The 22,321-nt window shown below is 45.5% G+C and overlaps 1 pseudogene; it reads left to right on the top strand.

Moving 5' to 3' along the window:
• LOC101272557 (40S ribosomal protein S19-like) overlaps window positions 1-17,454 on the top strand; it is a 29,775-nt pseudogene extending 12,321 nt beyond the window's left edge.
• The last annotated feature ends 4,867 nt before the right edge of the window (window positions 17,455-22,321 follow it).

Genomic DNA, 22,321 nt, shown 5'->3' with positions numbered 1-22,321 from the left:
CCATCCATGAAGAAAAAATGGAATCTTGGCTCCTATCTCTAACATATCCAAAAACTTATTTGGGATGAATCCTAGATATAAGCGTGGAAGAGAAACACAATAAAGCTTCTGAAAAAAATCGTAGAAGGATATTTATATGGTTTGGGGGAAGGCAAACATTTCTTAATCAAGGTGCAATAAACACTAAAGATAAAGTAAAAGACTGATATGTTTGACTTCATTAAAATTAAAAACCTCTGTTCATCAAAAGACACCGTAAAGCTGAAAAAGCAAACCACAAAACATGTAAAAAATTCCTACTAATTAATTTTAAAACTCAAGCAATCTAATTTTTTAAAAATAGACAAAACACTTGAGTACACTTTACAAAAGAGGATATTCAAATATCCAACAAATGCATATGAAAAAGTGCTCAAATCACTAGGCATCAGGAAAATGCAAATTACAACCACCATGAAATACCAAGGTACATCTACAAGTATGGCTAAAATGTCTAAAACTCGAAATTTATAATGGGAGTATGAGTTGCTACAGTCACTCTGGAAAACTACTTGACAGCTTCCATGAAAGTTAAGCATAGCTTACACTATGATGTAGCAACTCCACTCCTAGTTACACGACAAATATGAATGTGTATTTCCAGTAAAACAAAAAAATGTACAGCCAAGAACTGGAAAAAAAAAAGAAAAAACAAATGTCCATCAATAGTAGAATGGATAAATTGTGTAATACTCATGCAATGGAATTTTATACAACAGTGAAAATGAATGAAATTCTGCTGCATAAAATAATATGGGTGAGGGCTTCCCTGGTGGCGCAGTGGTTGAGAGTCCGCCTGCCGATGCAGGGGACACGGGTTCGTGCCCCGGTCCGGGAGGATCCCACATGCCGCGGAGCGGCTGGGCCCGTGAGCCATGGCCGCTGAGCCTGCGCGTCCGGAGCCCGTGCTCCGCAAAGGGAGAGGCCACAGCGGTGAGAGGCCCGCGTACCACAAAAAAAAATAAAAATAATAATAATAATAATATGGGTGAATCTCACAAACATAATGTTAAGTGAAAGAAACCAGATTCAAAAGAATGTGGACCAACCCTTGTACACTGTTGGTGGGAATGTAAATTGGTGAAATCACTGTGGAAAACAGAATGGAGGTTTCTCAAAAACTAAAAATAGAACTACTATATGACCCAGCAATTTCACTCCTGGGCATATATCCAAAAAATACAAAAACACTAATTCGAAAAGATACATGCACCCCAATGTTCATAGCAGCATCATTTACAGTTGTCAAGATACGGAAGCAGGGCTTCCCTGGTGGCGCAGTGGTTGAGAATCCGCCTGCCAATGCAGGGAACACGGGTTCGAATCCTGATCCGGGAAGATCCCACATGCCGCAGAGCAACTAAGCCCGTGTTCTACATCTACTGAAGTCTGTGCACCTAGAACCCGTGCTTTGCAACAAGAGAAGCCACCGCAGTGACCACACACCGCAACAAAGACACAACACAGCTAAAAATAAATTAATTAATTAAAAATTAGAAAAGATATGGAAGCAACCTAAGTGTCCATCAACAGATGAATAGATAAAGAAGCTGTGGAATATATGTATAGTGGATTACTACTCAGCCATAAAAAAGAATGAAATGTTGCCATTTGCAGCAACATGGATGGACTTGGAGGGCATTACGCTACGTGAAATAAGTCAGACAGAGAAAGACAAACACTGTGTGACATCATTTATATGTGGGATCCAAAAAATAAAACAAACTAGTGAATATAACAAAAAAGAAGGGAATTCCCTGGCTGTCTAGTGGTTAAGACTCGGTGTTTTCACTGCCGTGGGCCTGGGTTCAATCCCTGATCAGGCAACTAAGATCCCACAAGCCACATGTGGTGCGGCCAAAAACAAATACAAAAAGGAAGCAGACTCACAGATATAGAGGACAAACTAGTGGTTATCAGTGGGGAGAGGGAAGGGGGAAGGGGCAACATAGGGGTAGTGGATTAGAGGTACAAACTATTATGTATAAAATAAGCTGCAAGGGGGCTTCCCTGGTGGCACAGTGGTTAAGAATCCGTCTGCCAACGCAGGGGACAAGGGTTTGAGCCCTGGTCCAGGAAGATCCCAGATGCCACGGGCAACTAAGCCCGTGCACCACAACTACAGTGCCTGCGCTCTAGACCCCGCAAGCCACAACCACTGAAGCCCACGCACCACAACTACTGAAGCCCATGCACCTAGAGCCTGTGCTCTGCAACAAGAGAAGCCACTGCAATGAGCAGCCCACACACCGCAAAAAAGAGTAGCCCCCACTTGTGGCAACTAGAGAAAGCCCATGCACAGCAACAAAGACCCAACACAGCCAAAAATAAATAAATAAATTTATTTATTTATTTTTTAAAAAGCTACAAGAATATATTGTACAACATAGGGAATATAGCTAATATTTTATAATAACTATAAATGGAATATAACCTTTAAAATTGTGAATCACTGTATTGTATACCTGTAACTTATATAATATTGTACAGCAACGTTACTTCAATTTAAATTTTTTTAAAAAGAATATGGACCATACAATTCCATTAATATGAAGTTTAATAATGGGGGGGATAAAAGAACAGATAAAAAAATACAGGATGATAGAAGTCAGAAACATGGTTACCTGTGGAAAGGGGTGGAGGGACATTGGGAGGGCTTCTGAGGATTGGAAATGTTCTATATCTTGATCTGGGAGTGGTTATACCATATACCTATGGAAAAATTCATCAAGCTGTAAGACATGTGCACTTTGCTATATGCATGTTATACCTCCATTAAAAAGTTTTAAAAAGATAAGGAGGATGTTATTAATTACTATATGATTAAATTTGCAAATTTGGAAGAAGTGAGAAAATTCTTTAAAAAGTACAACTTCCCTAAACTGAAACAAGAATAAATTTTAAAATCTGTCTGGCTCCATATCTATTAAGGACATTGAACCAATAATCGAAAGTCTAGTCACAAAGAAAACCCCAGGCCCAGATGGCTTCACCAGTAACTTCTTCCAAATATTTAAAGGAGAGATATAAAACTTTTACAAGAAACTCTTCCAAATTAAGAAAGACAAGACGCACTTCTCAATTCATTGTATGAGGCCGTTATTTCCTTGATATTGAAACATGTTAAGAATATTACAGGCAGAAGGGGAGAGGCAGCACGTCAAGGAGGGCCTCTAGAGTGTGGGGCTCCAGAGTTTGGAGCCGTGTGGCTGACAGGGTCTTGGTGCTCTGGCCGGGTGTCAGGCCTGTGCCTCTGAGGTGGGAGAGACGAGCTCAGGACATTGGTCCACCAGAGGCCTCCTGGCTCCACGTACTATCAAATGGTAAAAGCTCTCCCAGAGATCTCCAGCTCAAAGCTAAGACCCAGCTCCACTCAATGACCAGCAAGCTACAGTGCTGGACACCCAATGCCAAAAAACTAGCAAGACAGGAACACAACCTCACCCATTAGCAGAGAGGCTGCCTAAAATCATGATAAGGTCACAGACACCCCAAAACATGTCACTGGAAGTGGTCCTGTCCACCAGAAAGACAAGATCCAGCGTCATCCACCAGAACACAGGCACCAGTCCTCTCCACCAGGTAGCCTACACAACCCAGTGAACCAACCTTAGCCACTGGGGGCAGACACCAAAAACAACGGGAAATACAGACCTGCAGCCTGTGAAAAGGAGACCCCAAACACAGTAAGTTAAGCAAAATGAGAAGACAGAAAAACACACAGCAGATGAAGGAGCAAGGTAAAAACCCACCAGACCAAACAAATGAAGAGGAAATAGGCAGCCTACCTGAAAAAGAATTCAGAGTAATGACAGTAAAGATGATCCAAAATCTTGGAAATAGAATGGAGAAAATAGAAGAAACGTTTAACGAGGACCTAGAAGAACTAAAGAGCAAACAAAAAATGATGGACAACACAATAAATGAAATTTAAAATTATCTAGAAGGAATCAATAGCAGAATAACTGAAGCAGAAAAACGGATAAGTGACTGGAAGATAAAATAGTGGAAATAACTACCACAGAGCAGAATAAAGAAAAAACAATGAAAAGAATTGAGGTCAGTCTCAGAGACCTCTGGGACAACACTAAACGCACCAACATTCTAATTATAGGGGTCCCAGAAGAAAAGAAAAAGAAAGGAACTGAGAAAATATTTGAAGAGATTATAGTTGAAAACTTCCCTAACATGGCAAAGGAAATAGCCACTCAAGTCCAGGAAGTGCAGAGAGTCCCATACAGGATAAATCCAAGGAGAAACACGCCAAGACACATATTAATCAAACTATCAAAAATTAAATACAAAGAAAAAATATTAAAAGCAGCAAGGGAAAAGCAACAAATAACATACAAGGGAATCCCCATAAGGTTAACAGCTGATCTTTCAGCAGAAACTCTGCAAGCCAGAAGGGAGTGGCAGCACATATTTAAAGTGATGAAAGGGAAAAACCTACAACAAAGATTACTCTACCCAGCAAGGATCTCATTCAGATTCGACAGAGAAATTAAAACCTTTACAGACAAGCAAAAGCTAAGAGAATTCAGCACCACCAAACCAGCCTTACACCAAATGCTAAAGGAACTTCTCTAGGCAGGATACACAAGAGAAGGAAAAGACCTACAATAACAAACCGAAACAATTAAGAAAATGGTAATAGGAACATACATATCGATAACTACCTTAAATGAAAATGGATTAAATGCTCCAACCAAAAGACATAGACTGGCTGAATGGATACAAAAACAAGACCCGTATATACGCTGGCTACAAGACACCCACTTCAGACCTAGGGACACATACAGACTGAAAGTGAGGGGATGGAAAAAGATATTCCATGCAAATGGAAATCAAAAGAAAGCTGGAGTAGCAATTCTCATATCAGACAAAACAGACTTTAAAATAAAAACCATTACAAGAGACAAAGAAGGACACTACATAATGATCAAGGGATCGATCGAAGAAGAATATATAACAATTGTAAACATTTATGCACCCAACATAGGAGCACCTCAATACATAAGGCAAATGCTAACAGCCATAAAAGGGGAAATTGACAGTAACACAATCATAGTAGGGGACTTTAACACCCCACTTTCACCAATGGACAGATCATCCAAAATGAAAATAAATAAGGAAACACAAGCTTTAAATGATACACTAAACAAGATGGACTTAATTGATATTTATAGGAAATTCCATCCAAAAACAACAGAATACAGTTTCTTCTCAAGTGCTCATGGAACATTTTCCAGGATAGATCATATCCTGGGTCACAAATCAAGCCTTGGTAAATTTAAGAAAATTGAAATCGTGTCAAATAGCTTTTCCAACCACAATGTTATGAGACTAGATATCAATTACAGGAAAAAAATCTGTAAAAAATACAAACACATGGAGGCTAAGCAATACACTACTAAATAACCAAGGGATCACCGAAGAAATCAAGGAGGAGATCAAAAATACCTAGAAACAAATGACAATGAAAACACGATGACCCAAAACCTATGGGGTGCAGCAAAAGCAGTTCTAAGAGTTCTAGCAATACAATCCTACCTCAAGAAACAAGAAACACCTCAAATAAACAACCTAACCTTACACCTAAAGCAATTAGAGAAAGAAGAACAACAAAACCCCAAAGTTAGCAGAAGGAAAGAAATCATAAAGATCAGATCAGAAATAAATGAAAAAGAAATGAAAGAAACAATAACAAAGATCAATAAAACTAAAAGTTAGTTCTTTGAGAAGACAAACAAAATTGATAAACCTTTAGCCAGACTCATCAAGAAAAAAAGGGAGAAAACTCAAATCAATAGAATGAGAAATGAAAAAGGAGAAATAACAACTGACACTGCAGAAATACAAAGGATCATGAGAGACTACTACAAGCAATCATATTCCAATAAAATGGACAACCTGGAAGAAATAGACAAATTCTTAGAAAAGCACAACCTTCCAAGACTGAACCAGGAAGAAATAGAAAATATAAACAGACCAATCACAAGCACTGAAATTGAGACTGTGATTAAAAATCTTCCAACAAACAAAAGCCCAGGACCAGATGGCTTCACAGGTGAATTCTATCAAACATTTAGAGAAGAGCTAACACCTATCCTTCTCAAATTCTTCCAAAATAAAGCAGAGGGAGGAACACTCCCTAACTCATTTTACAAGGCCACCATCACCCTGATACCAAAACCAAAGATGTCACAAAGAAAGAAAACTATAGGCCAATATCACTAATGAACATAGATGCAAAAATCCTCAACAAAATACTAGCAAACAGAATCCAACAGCACATTAAAAGGATCATACACCATGATCAAGTGGGGTTTATCTCAGGAATGCAAGGATTCTTCAATATATGCATATCAATCAATGTGATAAACCATATTAACAAACTGAAGGAGAAAAACCATATGATCATCTCAATAGATGTAGAGAAAGCTTTTGACAAAATTCAACATCCATTTATGATAAAAACCCTCCAGAAAGTAGGCATAGAGGGAACTTACCTCAACATAATAAAGACCATATATGACAAACCCATAGACAGCATCGTTCTCAATGGTGAAAAACTGAAACCATTTCCTCTAAGATCAGGAACAGGACAAGGTTGTCTACTCTCACCACTATTATTCAACATAGTTTTGGAATTTTAGCCACAGCAATCAGAGAAGAAAAAGAAATAAAAGGAATCCAAATTGGAAAGAAGAAGTAAAGCTGTCACTGTTTGCAGATGACATGATACTATACATAGGGAATCCTAAAAATGCTACCAGAAAACTACTAGAGCTAATTGATCAGTTTGGTAAAGTAACAGGATATAAAATTAATGCACAGAAATCTCTTGCTTTCCTACACATTAATGATGAAAAATCTGAAAGAGAAATTAAGGAAACACTCCCATTTACCATTGCAACAAAAAGAATAAAATACCTAGGGATAAACCTACCTAAGGAGACAAAAGACCTGTATGCAGAAAACTATAAGACACTGATGAAAGAAATTAAAGATGATACAAACAGATGGAGAGATATACCATGTTCTTGGATTGGAAGAATCAACATTGTGAGATTGACTATACTACCCAAACCAATTTACATATTCAATGCAATCCCCATCAAACTACCAATGGCATTTTTCACAGAACTAGAACAAAAATTTCACAATTTGTATGGAAACACAAAAGACCCCGAATAGCCAAAGCAATCTTGAGAAAGAAAAATGGCACTGGAAGAATCAGGCTCCCAGACTTCAGACTATACTACAAAGCCACAGTAATCAAGACAGTATGGTACTGGCACAAAAACAGAAATATAGATCAATGGAACAGGATAGAAAGCCCAGAGATAAACCCGCGCACATATAGTCACCTTATTTTTGATAAAGGAGGCAAGAATATACAATGGAGAAAAGACAGCCTTTTAAATAAATGTTGCTGGGAAAACTGGACAGCTACATGTAAAAGAATGAAATTAGAACACTCCTTAACACCATATACAAAAATAAACTCAAAATGGATTAAAGACCTAAATGTAAGACCGGACACTATAAAACTCTTAGTGGAAAACATAGGCAGAACACTCTATGATGTAAATCACAGCAAGATCCTTTTTGACCCACCTCCTAGAGAAATGGAAATAAAAGCAAAAGTAAACAAATGGGACTTAGTGAAACTTAAAAACTTCTGCACAGCAAAGGAAACCATAAACAAGACAAAAAGACAACTCTCAGAATGGGAGAATATATTTGCAAATGAAGCAACTGACAAAGGATTAATCTCCAAAATTTACAAGAAGCTCATGCAGCTCAATATCAAAAAAACAAACAACCCAATCCAAAAATGGGCAGAAGACCTAAAGAGACATTTCTCCAAAGAAGATATACAGATTGCCAACAAACACATGAAAGGATTCTCAACATCACTGATCTTTAGAGAAATGCAAATCAAAGCTACAATGAAGTATCACCTCACACCAGTCAGAATGGCCATCATCAAAAAGTCTACAATCAATAAATGCTGGAGAAGGTGTGGAGAAAAGGGAACCCGCTTGCACTGCTGGTGGGAATGTAAATTGATACAGCCACTATGGAGAACAGTATGGATGTTCCTTAAAATCTAAGAATAGAACTACCATACAACTCAGCAATCCCACTACTGGGCATATACCCTGAGAAAACCATAATTCAAAAAGAGTCATGTACCACAATGTTCATTGCAGCTCTATTTACAATACCTAGGACATGGAAGCAACCTAAGTGTCCATCAACAGATGAGTGGATAAAGAAGATGTGGCACATATATACAATGGAATATTACGCAGTCATAAAAAGAAACGAAATTGAATCATTTGTAGTGAGACGGATGGACCTAGAGTCTGTCATACAGAGTGAAGTAAGTCAGAAAGAGAAAAACAAATACTGTACGCTCACACATATATATGGAATCTAAAAAAAAAAATGGTTCTGAAGAACCTAGGGGAAAGACAGGAATAAAGCCACAGACATAGAGAATGGACTTGAGGACATGGGGGGGGGAAGGATAAGCTGGGACGAAGTGAGAGAGTGGCATGGACATATATACACTACCAAATGTAAAACTGATAGCTAGTGGGAAGCAGCCACATAGCACAGGGAGATCAGCTCAGTGCTTTATGACCACCTAGAGGGGTGGGATAGGGAGGGAGGGAGGGAGACACAAGAGGGAGGAGATATGGGGATATATATATGTATAGCTGATTTACTTTGTTATAAAGCAGAAACTAACACACCATTGTAAAGAAATCATACTCCAATAAAGATGTTAAAAAAAATAATGATATTACAAAGAAAAGAAAATTAAAAGTCTCTCTCTTGAATAGAAATGGAAAAAAATTTAAATGAAATATTAGCATATCCTATACAATAATATATAAAAGTAATAATACAGGGACTTCCCTGGTGGTCCAGTGGTTAAGAATCCACCTTCCAATGCAGGGGATGCGGGTTCGATTCCTGGTCAGGGAACTAAGATCCCACATGCCGCGGGCAACTAAGTCCATGCACTCTAGAGCCTGCGTGCCACAACTAGAGAACCCACGTGCCGCAACTAAGACCAATGCAGACAAATAAATAAATAATAAATTGGTTAAAAAAAAAGAATAATTCATAACTACCAAATTGGGTTTATTCCAGGAGAGCAAGATTTATTTAACATTAGAAAATCAAATAGTTATTCATCTCTTTACCAGAATAAAGTACAAAACCCATATGATTATCTCAACAGATTCAGAAGAACTTGAAAAAATTTGACACTAATTCATGCTTTTTTAAAAAGACAACTCTTAGCAAAGTAAGAAGAGAAGAAAATTTATTTAATCTGGTAAATGCCAAACTATCGAAAGCCCTCCTCTGAGACAGAAAACAAGACAAGAAGGTCTCTATCACCACTACTTAACATTGTACTAGAAAGTCTAGTCAATGTAATAAAGCAAGAACATTATATAACAAGTACAAGGATTAGAAAGGAAGAAATGGGCTTCCCTGGTTGTTAAGAATCTGCCTGCCAATGCAGGGGACACGGGTTTGAGCCCTAATCTGGGAAGATCCCACATGCCACGGAACAACTAAGTCCGTGTGCCACAACTACTGAGCCTGCGCTCTAGAGCCTGCGCTCTGCAACAAGAGAAGCCACCACAATGAGAAGCCAGTGCACCGCAGCAAAGAGTAGCCCCCGCTCGCCGCAACTAGAGAAAAGCCCTCACACCAGTCAGAATGGCCATCATCAAAAAGTCTACAAATAGTAAATGCTGGAGAGGGTGTGGAAAGAAGGGAATCCCCTCTAAACTGTTGGTGGGAATGTAAATTGGTGCAGCCACTATGGAAAGCAGTATGGAGGTTCCTTAAAAAAACTAAAAATAGAGTTACCATATGATCTGGCAATCTCACTCCTGGGCATATATCCAGAGAAGACGAAAACTCTAATTTGAACAGATACACTGGGACTTCCCTGGTGGTCCAGTGGGTAAGACTCCACTCTCCCAGTGCAGGGGGCCCAGGTTCCATCCCTGGTTGGGAAACTAGATCCTGCCTGCATGCCGCAACTAAGAGTCCACATGCCGCAACTAAAAGATCCTACCTGCCACAACTAAAGATCCTGCATGCCACAGCTAAGACCCAGTGCAACCTAAATAAACAAATTAAAAAAAAAAGATACACCAATGTTCATGGCAGCACTATTTACAACAGCTAAGACATGGAAGCAACCTAAATGTCCATCAACAGATGAATGGATAAAAAAGATGTGGTATATGTACATATGCAGTGGAATATTACCCAGCTATAAAAAAGAATAAAATATTGCCATTTGTAGCAAAAAGGATGGAACTAGAGATTATCATACTAAGTGAAGTAAGTCAGATAGAGAAACAAATATTGTATGATATTTATATGTGGAATCTGAAAAAAATAATACAAATCATCTTATTTATATAACAGAAACAGACTCACAGACATAGAAAACAAACTTATGGTTACCAAAGTGGAAAGGGGAGGGGGAGGGATAAATTAGAAGTATAGGATTAATAGATACACACCACTATAAATAAAAAAAACAATAAGGATTTACTGTATAGCACATGGAACTATATTCAATATCTTATAATAACTATAATGGAAAAGAATCTGAAGCTGAACACCTGAAACTAACACAATATTGTAAATCAACTATAGTTAAATTAAAAAAAATTTTTTTCTTTTTTTTTTGCGGTACGCGGGCCTCTCACTGCTGTGGCCTCTCCCGTTGCGGAGCACAGGCTCCGGACGCGCAGGCTCAGCGGCCATGGCTCAGGGGCCCAGCCGCTCCGCGGCATGTGGGATCTTCCCGGACCGGGGCACGAACCCGCGTCCCCTGCATCAGCAGGCGGACTCTCAGTCACTGCGCCACCAGGGAAGCCCCCTTTTTTTAAATTTTCACTAGAAATTCCTGGGATCAAGGACAAAAATGACAGAAGACATTGCCAATATATGTTTCATAACTGACTAAACCCTTGTCTACCATGTTTTAATAGGTGACTTTTACCTCAGAGCAACTTAGAAGACAGCAAAATGGATTAAATTACTTACATTTCCACCTGATTACAACTGTCAGATATGAGGCTTATTAAAGCCAACAGAATATCATAAAATCAAATTGGAGGAAATATGATTCGGGAATAAATAGGTTACTTACCTATAGCTTTAAATCACATGCCTGCTAAATCCTTACTTGATATGTGCTGAAAATAACTAGCCAGCAAAGCCATTCTTTTAACAGAAATAGTCTTCAAAAGCTAATGCAAATCTGTTTTGGATTTATTACATTTGAATACATACCTGGCCCCCTCTCTGCCCTTCTGTCCCAATGGGCCACCCTGCCTGAGTTACAGCAATAACATCTCTCAGGTGCCAGTTTATGCTTTTTTTTGCGGTACGCGGGCCTCTCACCGTTGTGGCCTCTCCCGTTGCGGAGCAAATGTTCCGGACGCGCAGGCTCAGCGGCCATGGCTCACGGGTCCAGCCGCTCTGCGGCATGTGGGATCTTCCTGGACCGGGGCACGAACTCGTGTCCCCTGCATCGGCAGGTGGACTTTCAACCACTGCGCCACCAGGGAAGCCCTAAAAAAATTTTTTTAAGTAAGAAAAAAAAAGATCTATGTCCTCTTGTGGAAATGACCCTATTATCATTATAAAATGGCCCTCTTTATCCTTTGTGATAATCTTTGCTCTGAAATCTATTTTGTCTGATGTTAAAATAGCCCTTTTGATTAGTGTTAACATGATATATCTTATATTAATATAGCCACTCCAGCATTCTTTTGATTAGTGTTAGCATGGTATAGCTTTTTACTTTTTACCTACTTGTGTTTATTTTTAGGTGGGCTTCCTAAAGACAGCATGTAGTTGGGTCTTTCTTTTTTATCTGCCTTTTAATTAGATTGTCTAGACCAGGTATACTGACTGAAATTATTGATATGGTTGAGTTTAAATGTACCATCTTGGGTGCACAACTGTATAAATTTACTAAAACTCAGGTAGATCACCAGGTTCTGCCTGAGTTACCCCTACTTGTGCCGTGGCCTGGAAACTCACTCCAGGTTGTAGGCTGGGACGACTGCAGAGCTTATAGCTTTGCTTCTCTTCTCTCAGGGATCATTGTCCTGTGCTACCTGATTTCTAATGTCTGAACATCATTGTTTCATATATTTTGTCTGACTTTTTAGTTGTTTCAGATGGGAGAGTAAATCCATTGCCTGTTACTCCATCTTGGACTAAAGCAGAAGTTCAGAACTCTCTCTTTCTCTCTTTCTCTCGCTCTTCCTTTTCTCTCTTTCTTTCTTTCTCTCTCTCTTTCTTTCTTTCGTTCGTTGTTCTTTCTTTCTTTCTTTCTTTCTTTCTTTTTTTCTTTCTCTCTCTCTCTCTTTCTTTCTTTCGTTCGTTGTGCCAGGTCTTAGTTGCAGCAGGCAGGCTCCTTAGTTGTAGCATGCAAACTCTTAGTTGCAGCATGCATGTGGGATGTAGCCCCCTGACCAGGGATCGAACCCAGGCCCCTTGCATTGGGAGCACAGAGTCTTAACCACTGAACCACCAATTTACTTATTTCTTTGTTTGTTTGGGTTTTTTTTGGCTGCATTGGGTCTTCGTTGCTGCGTCCGGGCTTTTCTCCAGTTACGGCCAGCGGGGGCTACTCTTCATTGCAGTAGCGGGCTTCTCATTGCGGTGGCTTCTCTCGTTGCAGAGCACTGTCCCTGGGCACACGGGCTCAATAGTTGTGGTTCATGGGCTCTAGAGCGCAGAATCCATAGTTGTGGCCCACAGGCTTAGTTGCCCCATGGCATGTGGGATCTTCCCAGACCAGAGATCAAATCCACATTGGAAGGCGGATTCTTAACCACTGCGCCACCAGGGAAGTCCCTAGGTAGTGGTTTTAAAATATGCCCACAAACTCTTTGATATCCCTCCCTTCAAGAGATGGAACTTAATTCTCCTCCCCTTGAAAGCATGGGCTGGACTTAGTGACTCCTATCTAATGAATAGAACATGGCAGCAGTAACAGTGTGAGACTTCCAAGACAAAATCAGAAAAGGGACTACGGCTTTCTCTTGCTATCTCTTAGATCACTCATTCTGGGAAGGTCAGCTGCCATGTTATGAGGACGCTCAAGCAGCTCTCTGATGCCACTTGGCAAGGAATGCAGGCTTCCTGCCCACCATCAGCACTAACTTAACAGGCATGTGAGTGAGTCCCCTTGGAAGCAGATCCTCCAGCCCAAGCAATCCTTTTAAATGACTGCATCCTCACTGACATCTTGACTGCAACCTCATGAGAGACCCTGAGCCCAGCTAAGTCACTTCCGGATTCCTGACCCAAAGAAGTATGTATTATGTGAGATAGTAATTGCTTATCACTTTAAGCCACTAAATTTGGGGAATAATGTGTTCCGTAGCAAGAGATAACTAAAACAGGGGGTGAAGGAGAGAGGAATCAAAGACATACTGAGTTTTGGGGCTTGAGCAACTGGATAGATGACAGTACCATTTTACTGAGTAGGGACGCCTGGGAGAGGAAAGGGATTAGAGATCACAACGTTGATTTTAAGATGCCTTTTAGACATCAAGTGGAGATAGCAGGTAGGTGTGGATTATAAGTCTCCAGGCTGGAGAAATAATTGAGAGTCCCTGGAGTGGAGCCAGTGGTTAAAGCCATGGACACCCGGGAAGAAAAGGTGAGGGGTCCTGGGACCAAGCCCCGGGAGTCTCCAAACTTTAGAGGTAGACAGGGGAGAAGGAATCAGACTAAGAAGGAGTGGCCAGCAAGATGGGAGGAAATCCAGAAGACAGTGGCAACTCAAAGCCAAGAGCAGAGAGAATTTCAAGAAGGAAAAAAGAGATCAGCTAAGGGATGAGCAGCAGAGCAAGAAGTTCAGAAAAGCAGCTTCTCCTGGTGACAGCTGCTTCAAGGAAGCGAGGCTTGAATAATAGTAAGCACAACAGTGAACACTTCTTGAGTGCCTACCAGATGCCTGGCACTTTAACAGATTTTCTTCCTGAATCATCACAGTAGCTCCATCATTACTTCCATTTCACAGATAAGGGAACTGAGGGGCAGAGAGATTAAATAACTCGCTCAAGATCATACAGTTTGTGGAGTAGCAGAGGCCGAGTTGAAACTCAAGCATGTGGGACACCAAAGGCCAGAATCTTGACCACAAGAAATGGGCAAAATGGAAGGGGTCTGCTACTTCTTTTTTTTTTTTTTTTTGCATCTCACCATGAATGGGTCTCTTAAGTTTTTTGTGCCAGGCCCTGGGGAAGCAAATGTGGGCCCAACAGGTGGATGTTCCCCAGAAAGTGAGCAAAGAAACAGTGAAGGGACAGAGGTGGGAAAGGCAGGACCAGGCGGGAGATCTGTGCCTTTTGACTTTAAAGGAGCAGCATGCAAATTATATTCAAAGCAATATGCAAGTGATATGTAAATTGCATTGCAAATGAGCATCTGTTCTTTTTGAGTCAACAGCTCAGGCACTTTTGAGGGAGCCCTCCCCAGCTTTCTCCCAGGGTTGCCCAGGGTCAAGATCCCTTGCAGGATCTATTAACTAAACTGAAGAAGTAGCACACGCCTTCCCCAAGGCAAACTGGGCTCTGGACTGAAAGAAGAGGGCTGCCTACCATGTCCAGGTAAGTCATTTATTCACGCATTCACCTAACAAATACTTGCAAAGCACCGACTCTGCATAAAGTCCAGAGGCAGATGCAGTAGACAAGTAGAAGACTCATTATTTCCAACTTCTGGGAACACATTCTGGTGGGCGGAATAAATAGATACAGTTAAAGACCCTGCTATCATCTAGAGTCTAGACCAAGGTTTCTCACCCTCAGCACAATTGATGTATTGTACTGGGCGATTTTTTTAAGTGATTTTTATTTATATTTTTAAAATTTTTTTAAAAAGGTTGGCTGTGCCGCAAGGCATGGGGGAATCTCAGTTCCCTGACCAAGGATCGAACCCATCCCCCCTGCAGTGGAAGCGCCGAGTCCTAGCTCCTGGACCACCAGGGAAGTCCCTGGGCAATTCTTTATCGAGGGGGACTGTCCTGTGCATTATAGGACGTTTAGCAGCATCCCCGGTCTCTCTCTATCCTTTAGATAGCACCCTCTCCCCAGTTGTGACAACCAAAAATGTCCCCAGACATTGCCAAATGTTCCCTGGGATTGGGGGGACCAAAATCACCCCAGCTGAGAACCACTGCTATGAGGTCTTTGAATGAGTCAACATATTCAGTAAGCTCAGGGTTCATCTTCAAGGACCCACGTTGTTCCATATTTTTGTATTTTAACCATGGTGAGGGCAGAAATCTCTCATCTAATTCCTTTCCAGCAAGCATAACCTTCCCTTGATGCCCCAGGTCCCCACTCTGAGCATGAGTCCAGCCCCTGGAGATTCTTGAGGAGTAATCAAGGTCACCCCCAAACTAAATGGCCCCAGCCTTGAACCCTTCGGGCTGGCATGTCTGCTTTTAAGCATCATTCTACCTCTCCTTCCCTTGTCATCAAGTTGTCACCTGTGGGACCGTCACTTACACTCCTAACTCTGCCGGCCCCCATTCCCTTTGATTGGCAGCTTCCAGGAGTTAAGAAACTAGATTTTGCAGATCAGTGTTTTTCTAACTGTGCTCTGCCAGGCGCTGGGAGCCCTGCAGGGTCTCTCAGAAGCCCCTAGGGGATGGTGGGAGGGATTGGAAAGGTTTCCAAGGAGCACAGCAGACAGATACCCCTGGCCCTCCACCCCGGCTTCCACCACAGCAACTGGACTTTTCTCAGTTTTATTTCTTTCTGCTTCTGCATGATATCCTTTGGACCAAAAGTCCCAGGGGTAAAAAGCGTTTGCAAACTGCTGACCTAGATGGGGGGTATTGTGAGAGCAGAGGGCTGCCTAACATGTAAAATGTCTATGCTTTGGTGTGCAACTTGGTGGTGTCCATCGTGGTTGTTTGGAGGTCCTTTAAGCTTCTTTTCCAGCTTCTTATTAGTGGGTGGATGGTGGGGATGCCGATAGGAGGGGATCACTTTACATAACGGCCAAGCCCTCTAGGTATGTGGGCAGGAGAATGGACCAGAGAGGCAGACCAGGCCTCCAGGCTTCCATATCAGGTCAGGATGCCTCTTCCTGGGTGGAGGAGGCAGCACAAACCCCAGGAAATGAGGGCTCTAATCCCCTACCCGCCCCCAGGGAGCAAAACAGAGAGTAATCACACAGAAGCGGAGGCAGAAAGAACTGAGGCGAGACACCAGGAAGAACTTTCCAATGCAGCCCTGGGAGAGGAGCGGCCGTGCAGCAGCCAGCTCTGGGGCAGTGGGGTGTCCCAGTTGCAGGCTGAGGGATAATCGCATGCACACACACACGCGCGCGCGCGCGCACACACACACACACACTCCTTCCTGGCCCCTGCCCCCAACCAGCGCTGAGTCCTGCACAGATAAAACTCCAGGCTCTGAAACTTGGCAAGGGGTATGGGAGCAGGGTCTGGGGCCATGTCCCATCCTCCCGTCTCTAAGAAGCCCTTTCTATCAGAGCCTCGCCAGACTGCGGCAGAATGTGTGGGGATCTTGTTCCCCAGGGGCTTAGGGGATGGAGCAGCCTCTCCCTCCCCTCCCCCCTACCTCCTGACCTCCAGGCCCCACTGAACCCTCAGGACACAGGCACAATCAGGCATTTCATGCCTCGCAAGGGTCAGAATGAAAGGCCTGTGTCTGTCTGCTCTCCCCTCCCCCGCTTCCATCTTCAGATTTTTCCATCTGCCCTAGGGCCAGAGCCTCCTCTTTCTCCCTCCTCTCCCCCTCCTGCCCACTAAGTTCTTTACAAATATCTGGGAACAGAAGGGATTGCTGTCAATATTCTGCACCGCTTGCCGCTAACTCAGATCTCCAACATGCCAGAGAGGGAAGGAAGATGCTGATTCTTCCCTGTCACTCACAGAAACCAGCCATCTCAATGGCACCCCAAGGTCACACAGCACCGGCTGTTCTCCTGCCCACCTCCTCCCTCCCACTCTGTCCTCCTCTTATCTGGGGGAAACCAGATAAGAGGATGAGCTCCTCGCCACTTCCCCATGGAGCCAAAGGGCTTCTCCCCACTGGAAAATCCCCAGGCACTGATGTTGACTGAGACCTGGAGGAGTCGCTGAACCTAAAAAGCAAGTTCACATCAGAGGTCAATGGCTGTGCCCCAGAAGGGGGGCTCTCTGTGCAGGCTGGGGCTGCGGAACTCTGATGTGTTCTCCCCACCCCCACCCTGATACTGACGTCTAGACCAGCAGCCAGGAACTGGCGTCACCATTCTCCTGTCCCCCAGACATTCGTCCCACCGCCACCACCCGTGAGCAACCATTCCGGGGCCTGACATTCTGTCAGCTTCACACCAGCTCCCAGGGCCCCAGCCAGGAGCGCTTCCTGGATAAAATATTAAACATGCAAATCTGAGACAGTGCCTTAAGGAGCGACAGACTGCACGACCACAGCCTGGCAAAGGAGACGCACGCCGTCCGGGGGTGGGGGGGTGAGAAGTATATATAGATATAGACTTTGGATCTATCTGTGCAACGTGTGTATAAGGCAGAGAACAGCAGGGATGGAAAACTACAGCAGCGGCCTCCAGCTCGGGTGGCCTGAGGTCGGTAGGAGGCTGGTGGGGAGGGAGGGTCAGGAGGGAGGATCCCCAAAGCCCAGCCCAGAGTGGAGGATGACAAAAGCCCTTTGTGCTTGGATTCTGTGCAGAGGGGGCCAGAGACTCAGGGCAGGGGAATGAGCATTTGGTTTTGGAGAAGGAAGTTGGTTAGAGGCAAGGTCTCAGGGAGGAAGTAAGGAAAGGTGAGAGACAGAGGAGGCAGAGGCCTGCGGGGTCACAGGGAGAACACCTCAACTCCCATGTGGCATTGGGCCGTCTTTAATATGACACCCACACTGGCCCGGGGTGTCGTGGAGCTCATATAGCATTGGGTCAATGTGGTTCCACCTTGATCCAGATTGACATGAACTTGACAATGGTGCTGCTCAAACTTTAACGTGCACATGTATCAAAGGTCTTGTTAACGATGCAGGTTCTGATTCAGAAGGTCTGGGTGGGGCCTGAGATTTTGCATTTCCAACACGTCTCGGTGATGCCAGTGGTATTTGTCCACTGACCCCAAATGAGCAGCCATGATCTACGAGGAACTAGAACCTGGAGCTCACTTTGGCTCAGATGGGACAAAGAACCCACGGGAGTCCTGAGGGGCCCAGGGAGCTGATGAAGATGGTGTCCAGCGGATCAAGGAATTAGAACCATATGACACCTGCCCGGGCCCAAGCTGACATGGAACTCCCAGCCCAGAATGTCAGGGAGCCCACAGCAGCCCACACTAAGGCGCCCACAGGGCCTGGAGTCGACATGGAGCCACTCCATGTCAACTAACTAATATAGGGCCCGCATTGCTCCAGGGTATCATGGCGCCCATAAGGAATTCGACTGAAGTGGAGCCTGCTTTGGCCCAGAGTGAGATGGAATCCACAGTAGCCACGGGGGTCTGCACTGACTTGGAACCCTAAAGGACTAAGGTGACGCCACCTTGGTACCCAGGGTGATACGGAGCTCACAAGGGCTTGGGCTGATGTGGCCCTGGAAACAAAGGCCCTGAGCTAAAGAGGGCTGCAGTGGGGGCCCCAGACAGAGCAGGGGGCTCTCCACAGCCTCTCCAGGATGCAGAAGGCAGGAAGGGAGGGGCCGAAGAAGGCAACAGAGGGGAGGGGCAGGAGTCAAGGAGTGTGCCAGCTCTGGGGCTGCCATGAGCCTGCTTGCCGTGGGCTGGGTGGTACTTGGCTGGGCCCCGGGTTGGAAGGCGTTGGAGAGAAGGTGCTGCTGCCACAGCAACAGCTCAGCTGGAAGAGGAAGTGGGAAGCCGGAGGCAGGGCAGGCACGGGGCCCTGACACGGGGGCACGTCTTTGCTAGAAAGGCCTGGCTTAGGGAAGGGCCCACTGCCCTCTCCAGGACCCTGGCATTCAGACTCCCTGCTCCCATTATACACGAGGACATGGGGGTTATGGCCTTAGGGCTTAGGGATCCCAGATCAAGGAGTGGCTAGCACTAGGGGAGCAGACAAAAGAACATCTCCCTGGTTGGGGGGAACTCAGGTCCCAGAGGACTAAGGATTCTCACTCCCTGGGATAAGAGACCCTTCCCATGCAGCCAGACGCCCGGGCAGGGAGCCCTGACACCTTTGTGTCCTTCCCCAGGGGAAAAAATGCAGGTCCCCAAAGACGCCCCAACCATATCTGGAGACAGATGGCCTCCATCTTTTTCTTAACCAAATCTAACCCTCGCTCTCCGACCTGATCACACATCCCTCAGCACTCTTCCCCACCCAGCTGCTTGGGGTCCACCTGCAGCTTCTCTTTATGCCCAGGTGGAGATAGAGGAGGACGGGATGGACGGAGGGGTGTTGCTATGGGATCTTGCTACAGCTGATCTGGTGGTATCAGGCAGGAGGAACGCCAGCCCTTTTAACAAGGTTTTAGAGACATTTTTCTTAACCAAAGCCCCAGACAGCTGGCTACTCCAGGCAACATCTGGCCCCCATCCCACCAGCCCCAGGCCAAGAGACCGAGAACACCTCTGCCCCTCTGCCTGCCTCCCCACCCCCATTCCTGGTCCCTGGGTGATAAGGTTCTCCACATCTCCCACTCCCTTCTTTGGCTCCCTCCCTCAAGGGCAGGTGTTCTGAAGAGGCTAGGGGGCTCCCAGGTCCGAGGGTATCTTTCCCTGCCCTCTCCCCCTCCTCCACCCCGCCCCCTTTCCCCGCTCAGCCTGTCACTGCTGGAGAATCAATCCCTAGCTCCACCCCCGCCTGCACGCTGACCTCGTTTCTGCCTCGATGCAGAAGGGACACGTCCTTACAGGCTCCTAGACACAGAGTGGTGCATGGCCCAGAGACGCATGCTCCACGCACTCAGGGTAGCCTGAGGCAGGAACTTCGGCGCTCATTCCCAAATACGCTCAGACTCACGCGCACACACACGCAGGTCCATAGATACCTCCCCAACTCCGGAACCTGTCAGGGACCCAGTCACAAGCATACACACAGGACCAAGGGACACATGTGGACAGACATACGGGCCCTCATAAGCCATAGACAATTCCCCACAGGGGCACCCCACTGTCTCCAGCTCCTGCTGCCAGGTCCTCTAGGTCAAAACAACATCAAAGGCGGCTCATGGCTGCCTCAGGCATGGGATCGGGGTCACCCCCAACCCAGGAATGTATCCTCAGTCTCCCCTCCTCTCTCCAGGGTGTCCACCTTTCATAACTGTAGGTGAATTATTTCCCTGTGACAGGACCCTATACCTCCATGAGAGGGACCAAAGGTGGGGGACACTCCACGTCTGTTTTCATGGCAACAAACAAGGTCCTGTGACCTCCGTCTGTGGCTATGACAAGAAGTGGGTAAGGCAACCCCACTGTGGGGCCGCTAGAATCTGTTTTTTTTTTTTTTGCGGTACGCGGGCCTCTCACTGCTGCGGCCTCTCCCGTTGTGGAGCACAGGCTCCGGACGCGCAGGCTCAGTGGCCATGGCTCACGGGCCCAGCCGCTCCGCGGCACGTGGGATCCTCCCGGACCGGGGCACGAACCCGCGTCCCCCGCATCGGCAGGCAGACCCCCCAACCACTGAACCACCAGGGAAGACCCCCGCTAGAGTCTTAATCCCTCTCAGCTGTTCCTCTGTTAAAACAAATGCTGAATTGCACCGGTAGGGAAATGAAAGGCTTTGTAATTTGTCAGGCTCCATGCCATAAATGTAAGAGATCACTGTTTATTCGGCCTGTTGATGTCTGTGCGGTGGGCAGAGGGAAGGTTCGGGCCACTGTCCGCCCTGCTTTTTCTGGGAGATCGCCCTGCCCACATCCCTCGTATTTCAGAGACTCTGGCCCTTGACTCCTAGAAAGCCTCTCTGACCCAAGTCTTGCTGTCATCCTGGGCAGCCTCGGGGTCCCGGCAAAACCCAAAAAGTAGGCAGCCTCCACTGGCCAACCTCCCCTCCTCCCAGGCCTCTGCCTCCCTGCTTCCGCCGCAGCTGCTCTGTGCTCTCCTGACACCTTCACCCTCTCACACTTCTCAGTTTTCTACTGAGATCTTGCCCCGACCCCACCTTCAACTTCGGTCCCCATCCAACCCCTGGATCCATCATGTCATACCCTCGCTCTCGTGGTCCTGGACTTCCTCTGCTTGCAGTGGGAAGAACTCCCGCCCTGGGCCCACCCATGTGCCTGCTGCACTCCTGGACGCCAGCCCTAGAGGCTAAGCTCAGCTGGAAAAAGCCCCGCACCCCAGAAGTTTGGCACCTCCACCGATTCCCAGTTTGCAATTGTCTCTGTATTGTTGGCAGATTCCTTCTGTCAGCTTGACATTGTCCGATCTCCTCAAGCTTCCAGCCAACTCTTCCCTGTCCCGCCCTGTACCCCTCAACCTAGTCCTGTTTCTCAGAGAAAATGGAAGCTCTCTAGAAAGTACTCCCTCCTCTCCCACAATTGCCAATGTGCCTTGAGTGTGTGTTTATGTTTGGGAACGCACATTTCCCGCCCTGTCCACCTAGCTCTGGGTCCCAGCCCCTCCCCCACCCACAGAGGCCTAACTCCCTCACTCATCGTTTTTCCAGCATCTTCAACCCCTCCCTCTCCCCCAGCTCCACTGCAATCAGGCTTGATCCTGAGTCCCCTTCTAGATCATTCCCCAACTCTTTCCTTCGCATCCAACTTCCTCAAAAGAGATGCCTGCACTTGCTGAATCTACTTCTTTATCGCCCGGTTCACGCATCCATCCCCCGGCCCACCCCTCCACCCTCCCACCCCCCCACCGCTGCCCTTGCAAGGCCATTAGAGTCACCAGTCACCTCCTACTTGCCAAGGCTGGTGGAGGTTCTTCATCCCCTATTTTATCTGATCCTTTTGCAACATTCAACACGGTTCCCCACTTTCTCTTTCTTTTTTTTTTTTTTTTGCGGTACGCAGGCCTCTCACTGCTGCGGCCTCTCCCGTTGCAGAGCACAGGCTCTGGACGCGCAGGCTCAGCGGCCATGGCTCACGGGCCCAGCCGCTCCGCGGCATGTGGGATCTTCCCAGACCGGGGCACGAACCCGTGTCCCCTGCATCGGCAGGCGGACTCTCAACCACTGCGCCACCAGGGAAGCCCCCCACTTTCTCTTTCTTGATACACTCTCCTCCCTTGGTTCTCGTGTTA

Source organism: Orcinus orca, chromosome 19 (assembly GCF_937001465.1).
Source record: "Orcinus orca chromosome 19, mOrcOrc1.1, whole genome shotgun sequence".
In the NCBI taxonomy this organism is placed as follows: Eukaryota; Metazoa; Chordata; class Mammalia; order Artiodactyla; family Delphinidae; genus Orcinus; species Orcinus orca.
This window is presented reverse-complemented; position numbering and strand designations above follow the sequence as displayed.